Here is a 12,313-nt window from a genome sequence, read left to right on the forward strand (position 1 = left end):
TATGTCCCCTCTCCCTCGGATTCTCCATGGACATTGCCTGAACCACCATCCTGTGTGTCTACAGATGGTATGATCCCTTTCCAACAGAAGAGCATTCAGTGATTAAGAAGAGACTTGAAGAAGTGAAGTGAAGTGAAGTCGCTCAGTCATGTCCGACTCTTTGCGACCCCATGGACTGTAGCCTACCAGGCTCCTCCTCCGTCCATGTGGCAAGAGTACTGGAGTGGGTTGCCATTTCCTTCTCCAGGAGATCTTCCTGACCCAGGGATTGAACCCGGGTCTCCCGCATTGCAGGCAGACGCTTCACCGTCTGAGCCACCAGGGGAGCTCTCAAGAGCAGACTTGAGTCTCCACTAATTCCTAGATATCTTTGGGGTGTTTAACTTCTCTGTGCCTCTGTTTCCTCATCTATAAACTGAGGATGATAAGGTTATTGCTGGAATTAAAGGCATTAGTATCTGTGGAGGTCTCAGAACAGTATGTACCTGATGTATTAAGGATCTTATCCATGCAAGCGTCTTAAGTGTCTTACTCATTTCTTCAGGCTGCTATCTTCCCATAAGTCTACGGCACTTCTAGCTGTTATAGTTGCTTCCTTTAATTCTGCAAGTCACTGCTGATAAATGCTCTAGTGTTTATGAAAGCATTGCTAGAACCTAGAGTTCATTAATGATACCCCTTTCCAGGAAGTCACTTACAGGACATCTCTTTGCTCAGCCCTCAGCCTACTACTGTTGGCTTACTATTCGAGTCTAGCCTAGATTTGAATCAGAGTCAGCTCATAAACCTTAAGACAGAAGTTCTCAATGGCTTGTCCTCAGGCTTCATCCAAGTCAAGCATCCCCAAATCTCTCCCTTGTCCCTGAAAGCAAAATCCCTGTTTAAATAATAATTTTTACAGAAACACTCCCTGATTACAGCCAAATTGTCTTTTATGTTGCTATGAAAAAAACAATTTAGCAACTAATCCTGAACTGCTCTATCCCAAAGCAGGATTTGCTTTTTTCTTTGCATAACTCAAAAGGCACATTATAAGTTGCTTTTCTTACAATTAAAAGAGCCATCCTCCCTTAAAGAAGAATTCTAAAGTCACTCCTAAAATAACTGACATTAGTTATATTAATTTCATTTGGTTTAAAGTTATTTGGGGGCTCCTGCTACATATGTATAAAATATTATAAGCACAGAGAATAAATCATGCATGAAAATCCAAGAAGGCGTCCCAGAAGCATGACATATAAGCTTTACATCATCTTTATTTCAATATTCTCCCCAAATGTCTATTAGGGGTAATGACTGTAGAGACTCAGAAGAAATATGACAAAACATAAGCAACAAGTATCTCAGGGTGAAGAACTTTTGGTAATTATTTCCTTCTTTATATTTTGTGTACTTCCTGACCTGCTGTGAGGCTTCCCAGATGCCGCTAGTGGTAAAGAACCTGCCTGCCAGTACAAGAGAGGCAAGAGACAAGGGTTCGATCCCTGAGTCAGGAAAATCCCCTGCAGAAGGAAATGGCAACCCACTGCAGTATTCTTGCCCAGAAAATCTCATGGACAGAGGAGCCTGGTGGGCTACAGTCCATGGGGTTGCAAAGAGTTGGACATGACTTAGCACACATGCAGTGCAATAACTTGCCTCAATGCACGTATTACATTTAGAGTAAGAGGACAAAATGGTATTTTAAAATGCCTCATATCTAATTTTTTTCTTTCCATGCTCATTTCCCCACCTTCTCCATGTTCCATCACTTTTATCCTGACACCTCCCTGCTTGAGACCTACCAGTAAACTCCTGCTGTTCTTCTCCTGAAGCCTTAATAACTCTGCCTGACTTTCAAGCATCTTCATAATTCATCCTACCCCACCTATCAAATCATACTTCCACTGCACACTCTCAGCACCTAAGGACAATTACCCTAAATTTCAAGGAAAGTAACTGCCTTTTCCTAGTTTTGGAGGGCTCTCAGGAAAATACCTAACTATGGCTGCTTTTGGGGGTAGCTGGTAAGAGGCATATTTAAATACAAAGATACTGATATGCTGATATACTGCACTTCTTTCTAGGAATTGCCATTATCTATCTACAAAAGTCATGATTGTTACTATTAATAGCTGCATTTCATTGGTGAAGTTAAGTAATTTGCCACATGCCATACAGCTTGAAGAAATCAGAGCCTAGATTAGGACCCAGATCAACTGGATGCCAAAGCCATAATCTTTCCATTTTAGCAGACTTTTGGCAAGGGAAATAGTCATATTTTTTATTCATTATCAGTTGCATTCATTGATAGATCAACATGGAAATTAAAAAATTGTAACTAAACTAATTTACTTCCATAGCTCTTTTAGCTTATGCCTCATAATTTAGTACAATTTATACTATAATGTGGGCTTCCCGGGTGGCACTAGTGGTGAAGAACCCACCAGCCAATGCGTAAGAAATGTAAGAAACGTGGGTTCAATCCCTGAGTTGGGAAGATTCCTTGGAGGAAAGTATGGCAGCCCACTCAAGTGTTCTTACTTGGAGGATCCCATGGACAGAGGAGCCTGGTGGGCTATGGTTCATAGGGTTACAAAGAGCTGGACACTCCTTGCACATACTATAGTGTATTTGTGCTAACTGCTTCTTGTGTACAGATCTTGTCTCCTTTATCAAGTTATTGGTTTAATAAGGTGTTGGCCACATGCTAAGCGCATACTTAGAACTATCTATAGCACATTCTAAGTATGCACTAAAAACTCACATAAGAAGAACTCCATTTCAGTTGAATGCTTGCTTTATCAAAGTAGTGTCTTAAAGGTTATATAATTCCTAACCAAAAACCTTGAGTAAAAGGATAATTTACCAATTCAGGGAAGTTAATATATCTCTTATTAAACTTAATTATTATATCATTCTTTATCAATATCCTCAAAACATCATGGATTCTGCCTCTCTTACAAAGATACATACCTTATCATCTCTATAAAAGAAAATACAGATGGACCTAAAATTGTCAGTGTAATATATTTACAAACAGCATGTGCTAGCAGGAGATAGAAAGGTATAATTCAAAGGAGGAGATTTGCATTCGTGAAGGAGCCTGGAGAAAGAATTTCATATGCCAAGAATCTGTTTTCACCCCCAAACATACCTGAGAATAGAAAAGCACCAGGTAGATGGACCCAAGGTATTTCTGTAATGAGGCTTATTTGTGTTTGTTGCCAGTAACTCATAATTTTTAAAATGTCATAATTTGTTTGCATTGCTTTTAGAAAAATGATCTGTATGATGCAACCAATTATGAAATGCAATTTTCTACCTGGTGAAATGTTTCCCTAGTGTTTCTGCCCATTCTGCCTCATCAGAGAGAGGGGGCTAACGGCGATTTTGTTATTTATCAAACCACCATCTTCATTAGAGTAAACTCGTGACTTTCTTTTCTCAGAGGACGTCTCTCTTGACTCCTTCCATCTCTGCCCTCCTCCAGCATTTTCCTTTTGCATTGGATCATATTTTCACATACTTGTTTTCATTTCCTAGAGGTACCAACTCTCTCCAGTTAGACTATAAACTCCCCAGGGTTGGTTTAGTTTATTTTCTATAAAACCCCCTTAGCTCTTTGTACAGCAGAGAGCCAAAATAGGCATTCAATAAATTAAAGTATTATTGGGTTTTATTTCAGGAAGACAGAAACGGGGTCGTCCCTCTGCTTCGCTCCTTGATTCTTTGGGCCTCTCTGAAACCACATTCCCAAACACAGCACAGCTGAAATAACAATAGCACCAGCCTGCATTTTTACAGTACCATCTACTTTTCAAAGCGTTTTTACATCTCTTATCTCATTTATTTCTCACCAGAATCCTACGAGGTAAGTAGAGCAGATATGCCTCGTCTCACTTGATAGATGGTAAAATAGAGGAAGGGAAAGGTTAAGTGACTTGCCCAGTCTCTCACCACTCTGGTCCATCTGCCAGAATTATCTTCCTAAAAATAAATATAAACATGACATTCCCCTGCATAAAATCATCAACAGGACTCCGGCTGTCTACGGGGTAAAGTGCAAACTCTTTAGCAGGGCATACAAGTCCCTTCACATCCTGGCCCCATGCTCCTCACCAACTTCATCTTCCACTGCTTCAGCCCAGCACTACACCCTCCCCCAGCCACACTGAATTTCCACCATCACATCAACAATTCTCAAGGCCTTGTGCCTTTGGACACACGGTTTCCTCTGCCTGGAATGCTCTTTTGGGTTTAAACCTCTCATTACCACCTTCCAGCCTGAGAAATTCCCATTCAGTCCCCTACATGTCGGTCAAATGAAACCTTTACATTCTTGCTTCTGGATTCCCCTCTGCTGGGTGAGGGGCTTCCCTGGTGGCTCAGATGGTAAAGAATTGGCCTGCAATGCAGGAGATCTGGGTTTGATCCCTGGGTTTGGAAGATCCCTTGGAGAAAGGAATGGCTACCCACTCCAGGATTCTTGCCAGGAGAATTCCATGGACAGAGGAGTCTGGAGAGTTACAGTCCATGGGGTCACAAAGAGTCGGACACGACTGAGCAACTCACACTCTCACTTTACACCGATGGGTGAGCTGGCCACTCCTTTCTCAACCAACCCCTGCTTGTTGCTCCCCCTTACCCTGATCAATATTTTCCTCTTTTTTTTCTGTGGAACTTATCACCTTCTAGCATAATATATGATTTGGTTATTTATTAAGTCTTCCCATCTGTCTCTCTCTGATGGAATGTAAGCCCTACAGGGCATGGACCTTTGCTGGTTTTGTTCTCTAGCGTGTCTCAGGTGCCCGGAATGGAGTCCGATACATAATAAATGCACAGGAAATTCAGAAAGCATTTATTAAGCAAACGCGATTCTGGCGCTGAGACTACAGAGATGAGATACAGTCCCTCTGGTTTAGGAGGAGGGGGCGGGACCTAAAGCGCCGTGATGGGAGCAGGATGCCGAGTGCACAGATAGTGGTCTGTGCTGGGGGAGATGAGAGCGCAGATAAGGAGCAGCCAGTGAGACGGGGCCAGGCTGGGTGTAGATGGAAACAGCAGACAGGAAAGGCTTAGTCTTCATCCAGAGGGCAATATGTAAAGAGAGCCTTGACAGCCGGGGACAAGTTCACTGAGTTCAGACAGAGGTGGGGAGAATCTTTGCATGTGAGAAATTACAAGGAATTTTTATAGCTTAATATTAGGGTATATATAGGGATGGGATAGAAGGCCAGAGAAGTAAAATCTGTTTATGTCCATACAGAAGATGGAAACGGAGCTCCTGAGTATAAAGGAGCAAGGCTGTAATTGGGTTGTTTTTACCTCCAAAACAACTATGCTTCAGAACACCCTTTCCCTGTCATAAAAAACTACCAGAAATAATTAATTCTGATGTTAATAGTTTAGAAAGGAAAACAATCTGCAGTCTGCGCATTAGACCTTGATCTCCTGAGACTTTAGAAGAAAATCCTAGAGAATCTATCTTGAAATATTAATCCTGCTCATTCATGGAGCTTCTGGATCAGCAGAAATTTGATATGTTTTCCTTCATTAAGCTCTTTGTTTTGTCCTTTTATAGTTTGAAAAGAACTTTCATAGCTAGAGATATATCTAGTTAGAGATGAATTGTGGTACTTGGCTTCATTTCAAGAGAGTAATATTTTTATTCTTTGAGCAGTTCAATGTTGTTAAGTCATCTGCTGAGTATCAAGCACTCTACTAGGCCCTTGCTAAAAAGACTAGTTAGGAACCCACGGCCATGACTGTTGAGGCTCATAGACTATTGGGATAGACAGACATATGAATACAATGTAATGTTGCAGGGATCGAATATACATGTATGCACAGGAGACAAAGGGCAGACGAAGAAGGGGGTGATTCATTCCTCCAAGGAGACGGAAAGAGGGAAGTGTGCACATCACTCGAGGTTTCTCAGGAGACATGATGCTTGATCAGAGTCTTGAAAGTTAGGATGTGATCATCAGTGGACAGTGAACTTTCAAGGTAAAGTGAGAAGCCCAAGCACAGGCTTGAGGCTATGAAACAGGCTGGTGAGTAAGAAAGTACAAAGAGTCCAACTTTACTGGACCTGGGGTGTGCATGTGGGCATGCTCTGTGTGTCTGTGTGTGTGGGGGGGTGGTGGTTCTGAGGTACTTAGCCCTTTATATGCTATGGTAAGGGTCGGGATTTAATCCAATCAGCCATTGTGATTTAAAGAGCACTTGTCTCAGACTGCTTTAGAAGGTCCTCATTAAAGTTCCTCGCTGGTTCTGTGGTTAGGACCTTTCACTGTGTCAGGATCCCGGGACCTTCCCTGGTCAGCGAACTAAGATCCAGCAGGCTGTGTGTTGCAGGAAAAGAAAAAATTGCAGATCCCTGGGCAGGAGTGATTCAGAATCTCAAGAAGAATGGTGAGTGAGCTCAGAAAGATCAACAGTCTGCAAAGCTCCCTAGGTGATTTCTAAGTTTGAGGATTTCCATTATAGGCAACGGGGAACCAAAGTTTTAAATAGAGGATGATAACCAGATTTGCTTTTACAAAGATTTTTAAAGTAGTTGTACTGTGTGAAATCTAAACTCAGGTGCTTTCATTGACTAGGCATGTAAAATAAATGACTGAAGTAGGCTGGGTGGAATGATTAGGGTGGTGCTGGTTTAGGCGGTAAGTCATGTCTGACTCTTGGGACCCCATGGACTGCAGCCCGCCAGGCTCCTCTGTCCATAGGATTCCCCAGGCAAGAATACTGGAGTGGGTTACCATTTCTTTCTCCAGGGTATCTTCCCAATTCAGGAACCGAATCCGGGTCTCCTGCACTGCAGGCAGATTCTTTACTGACTGAGCGAGCTATAAGGGAAGCCCGAGGGTGTGGTGGGGACTGAGGCAAACCAAAGAGCAGAAGCTTGGCTAAGGGAGCCGTCACCGTGTAACCTCAACCAATTGGAGACAAGTAGGAATTTGGGGCTTCCCTGGTGGCTCAGATGGTAAAGAATCTGCCTGCCATGCAAGAGACATGAGTTTGATCCCTGGGTCAGGAAGATCCCCCGGAGAAGGGAATGGCAACCCACTCCAGTATTTTGCCTGGAGAACTCCATGGATGGGGGAGCCTGGTGGGTTTCAGTCCACAGGGTTGCAAAGAGTCAGACAAGACTGAGTGACTAACACTAGGAATTTTAACCCAGTGCTGTTGACTGTTACCTTTTTCACAATAAATTTTTCATCTGTATTTTACTGTAAAATCTCCCAGTATTTAAATAGTGGTTATATTAAGAAGGTTCTTGGTTACAAAGAACAGAAGCAGATTCTGGATGATAAAGCAGAAAATACAGTTATTAAAAAGATGTTTAACATAGTGAAGTCACTCTAGAAATTATTTGGCAAACATATGTATACCTTGTGTTCCAACAACCTCATCCCTAGACACACACCTAACTAAAAGGTATGTTTCCCAAAAGACATACAGTAGGATATTTATAGGAGCACTGTGAATCTTACAAGAGTGGAAACATCCCAAATGCCTATTCACAATAGAAAGGATAATACAGGGTAATACATTTACACTAGGGAATATCGTGTACAGTGAGAAGGAACCATTTACCACTACATGCAGCAAATGGATAAGTCTCACAAACATAGTTGAGCAAAAGAAGTCAGAAACCAAAGAGTACATATTGTGTGATTCTATTTATATTTAACACAAAGAGGTAAAACTAATCCATGCTATTTGAAATCTGAATGGTATTTACCACTATTGTGTTGTGATTGTTAGGAATGTTCTGACTGGAGGGGCACACAAGAGGATATTTTGAGGTCCTCATTTTATTCTCTGTTAATTTGGTTCTGGTATGTTTGTATGTGAAGATTTATTGAGCAATACGTTTATGACATGTGCATAAGTGTCCCTAACACGTTTATTTTTCAACATCTACTCAACTACATGATAAAATCATTTTCAATGTTATGAAATAAAACTAAATAATTGGGACCATAAATATTGTAGACAGTGAAATCATTTTTTAGTTAAATTTTATGAACATGTGTACACCCATACATACACATATATATGTATATAAGTTTTTAAATAATTAACAATATAAAAAAAGAAATTTTGATTTTAAAGATATCATTCAAATTCAGGAAAATATATTGCATATGAAGTAAAATCCACACTTACTATACAAAAATATTACATCTTTCAGTTTTCTCTCTGTTTCACTGTTTTATATATTGAACACAGATAAAAACTTCAAGCTCTCACATAGATTGGTAGACTTGAAGTGATTCAAGTTCTGTTTCTTTGTCTTTACAACCACTGTACCACAGCATATTTTCTATCTCTATCCATAATGAAGATGCTATTTCTTTCCCCATCTGCCTCTTTTGTACATTATTTCTTTTTAAAAACAGCTCTGTTGATATAATTCCCATACCACATACTTCACCCATTCAAAACCTACAATTCTATGGTTTTTATTATATTCACAGAGTTGTGCAACCAGTACCTAAATCAGTTTGGGAACATTTTCATCTCACTCCATAACAAACCTCTTACCCTTTAGTTATCATTCTTCATTCTTCTTCTTCAACTACCCCCTGCTCCCGCAACACACACACACACCACCAGTGGAATCATATAACATGTGTTGTTTCTGGCCTCTTTCACTTGGCATAATATTTTCAAGTTTCTTTCATGTGGTATCATTCCTTTTTATTGCCAAATGATATACCATTGTATAAATATACTGTATTTTATTTATCCATTCATCAATTGATAGCTATTTGCTTATTACGAATGTTTTTGGCTATTATGAATAATGCTGCTATGAACATTTGTGTATATGTTTTTGCATGAACATACATTTTCAATTCTCTTGGATACATGCCTAGGAGAGGAAATTCTGCATCATATGACCACTCTATGTTTAGCCTTTTAAGAAATTGCCAGACTTTTCCAGAGTGGCTGTACCATTTTACATTCTCATCATCAGTGTATGAGGGTTCCAAATTCTCCACATCCTCATCAACACTTGTTCTTGTCTGTCTTTTTTATCACAGCTATTCTATGGATTTGAAAGCATATCTTATTTTGGTTTCAATTTGCATTTCCCCAATGGCTAACAAATGCTCTTTCTCTGACCTGGATAATTGTTGCATGTGTATGCTCACTGTGATAATTCAGCAAAGTATCCAATTATGATTGGCACATTTTTCTGAACATGTTACACTTCAATACAAATGTTTATTTTGAAAGTACATATTCCACATCAGGTAAAGACCTCTTACATTCTATTTTGGAAATAAAATCATCACTAATCCACAAAAAAAGAGGCAAGAGCAACAACTTTCAAGTGAGACAGATTTGAATAGAAATCCATATTGACTGATGCTCTATGTCTCAGGCTGGCAAAACTGCCTAACTCCTTTGAGCCTCTGTTGCCTCATCTTTCAATAAAACTTTATTTTATTATGAATTATGGTTAGTGTGGCTTATATAGAAGCTAAAAATAATTTTTTTCCCCAAAATGTAAAAACTATCAGCTCATAAAACTACCCTTGCATTCTCATGGTTTGCAGATGATATGCCTCTTGATGAATACATTAAGATTTTCCCTCTGGTATAAATGTGTCTTTTTGAAATTATTTTAAAAACATAAATGATGAATGTGTCTTCTTTGGCTTCAACAGATTTATGAATGCTTCAATTATTGACTGTCATGTAAAATGAAGAAGTTAGCCTTATGCTGCTATCCAAAAGTCTACAAGCAATAAATGCTGGAGAGGGTGTGGAGAAAAGGGAACCCTCTTACACTGTTGGTGGGAATGCAAACTAGTACAGCCACTATGGAGAACAGTGTGGAGATTCCTTAAAAAACTGGAAATAGAACTGCCATATGACCCAGCAATCCCACTTCTGGGCATACACACTGAGGAAACCAGATCTGAAAGAGACACGTGCACCCCAATGTTCATTGCAGCACTGTTTATAATAGCCAGGACATGGAAACAACCTAGATGCCCATCAGCAGACGAATGGATAAGGAAGCTGTGGTACATAGACACCATGGAATATTACTCAGCCATTAAAAAGAATTCATTTGAATCAGTCCTAATGAGATGGATGAAACTGGAGCCCATTATACAGAGTGAAGTAAGCCAGAAAGATAAAGAACATTACAGCATACTAACACATATATATGGAATTTAGAAAGACGGTAACGATAACCCTATATGCAAAATAGAAAAAGAGACACAGAAATACAGAACAGACTTTTGAACTCTGTGGGAGAAGGTGAGGGTGGGATGTTTCAAAAGAACAGCATGTATACTATGTATGGTGAAACAAATCACCAGCCCAGGTGGGATGCATGAGACAAGTGCTCGGGCCTGGTGCACTGGGAAGACCCAGAGGAATCGGGTGGAGAGGGAGGTGGGAGGGGGGATCGGGATGGGGAATACGTGTGAGTCTATGGCTGATTCATGTCGATGTATGACAGAACCCACTGAAATGTTGTGAAGTAATTAGCCTCCAACTAATAAAAAAATTTAAAAAAAAAAAAGATAAAGAAAAAAAAATTAAAATAGTGAGGAGTAAAAAAAAAAAGAAGAAGAAGTTAGCCTTATGAATTTGGGGAAGTTAATTGAGGATTAAAGTTTTCTAATGGTCACTGGCACTGTATTAGTTCCATTGCTGAATCTACAGCTCAGGTACAATACATTTCAGTAAGCCACCAGTTAACAGGCTTAAACATTAGTTGTTTCACCTACAAAGTCACTATAATCACATGTTGCATCACTAGTATAAAATTTAATTATTAGTTATAAATCTCTGAGATCTTTAGTAAATTCAGTGCTATACCACACTAACCCTAAGAGAGAGTCCCACCATAAATACACATTACAAAAATGTGCTCACTTACACTTAAATAAACTTTTTATTTACAAAATTATGACTTTAGATTTCTAACTTTTTTCTCTGTGTCCATCAGGATTAGACTCAGTTGAATAGGAGAGAAATCTAAGATAATGGTAGATTAAACAAGATGGAGGTTTATTTTTCCCTTATGTAAGACAAGTCTAGGTGGCTCAGACAGTAAAGACTCTGCCTGCCATGCAGGAGACCCGGGTTTGATCCTTGTCGGGCAGATCCCCTGGAGAAGGGAATTGCAACCTACTCCAGTATTCTTCCTGGAGACTCCTATGGACAGAGGAGCCTGGCGGGCTACAGTCCATAGGGTTACAAAGAGTCGGAGACAACTGAGTGACTAACACTTTCACTTTCAAGACAAGTCTAGAGGCAGGCAGTCATGGGCTGATACTGCATCTTTCTGATGTTATCAGGAATATAGGCTTTTCCAACTTTCCTGTTCATTATCACGGCTTTTACCTTTAAGATCATATCTTGGTCTTAGTTTGGTTACTGAAACTCCCACCATCAAGCACATGTGTTTTTAGGCCCCAAGAAAGAGAAAAGGCTAAGGACAAAAGAGTCAGCTTCCAGACTGAAAAGTGAAAGTGAAAGTCCCTCAATCGTGTCCGTCTCTTTGCGACCCCATGAACTATACAGTCCATGGAAATCTCCAGGCCAGAATACTGGAGTGGGTAGCCTTTGCTTCTCCAGGGGATCTTCCCAACCCAGGGATTGAACCCGGGTCTCCCGCATTGGGAGTTTTTTACCAGCTGAGCCCGAAGGGAAGCCAGTTTATAGTGCTTTCCCAGAAGCTCCTCCCCAAATTTTCCTTTACATCTCTTTGGCTACCCCCGGCATAAGGCTGATAAATTTAGTTGCAAGAAAGGGTGCATTGCCACAGCTACATTACAGGGAGGATTTGCAACTAAGGAATAAGAGGATGGATAGTAGGCTGACAAGTAGCAATCTTTGCCAGACATTTTCCCCTCACTCTTTCCCATGTCTTTCTAGAATGCTGTAATCATCTATTTTTCATTCAAAATTAAAATTTAAAGCAATGACTGGAGATCTATTACACATGAATTTAGTTAAATTTTATGATATGATTCACTAATATAACACATATTTATTATACTTTCTTTGTATCAGCCACTTCCATAAGTGAAGGAATGAAATAATGAGAACATTTCCACCTTCTCAGTGTTCAGAGAATATTGATTCAGTAAAAGAATGATGAGTAATTATTATAAATAATGCCCATTTCAAATGGGTTATCCTTTAAAATATAGCATTACTATTTAGGTAATCAACTACATGTACTATTTTAGCATAAAAATATACTTTTATTTATCAGATGAATAATTCCATAGTTTTGAGATACTTGATACAAATGAAGACAAATTTGGGGTATCAATATCAC

This window comes from Dama dama, chromosome 1, assembly GCF_033118175.1.
Source record: "Dama dama isolate Ldn47 chromosome 1, ASM3311817v1, whole genome shotgun sequence".
Taxonomy (NCBI): Eukaryota; Metazoa; Chordata; class Mammalia; order Artiodactyla; family Cervidae; genus Dama; species Dama dama.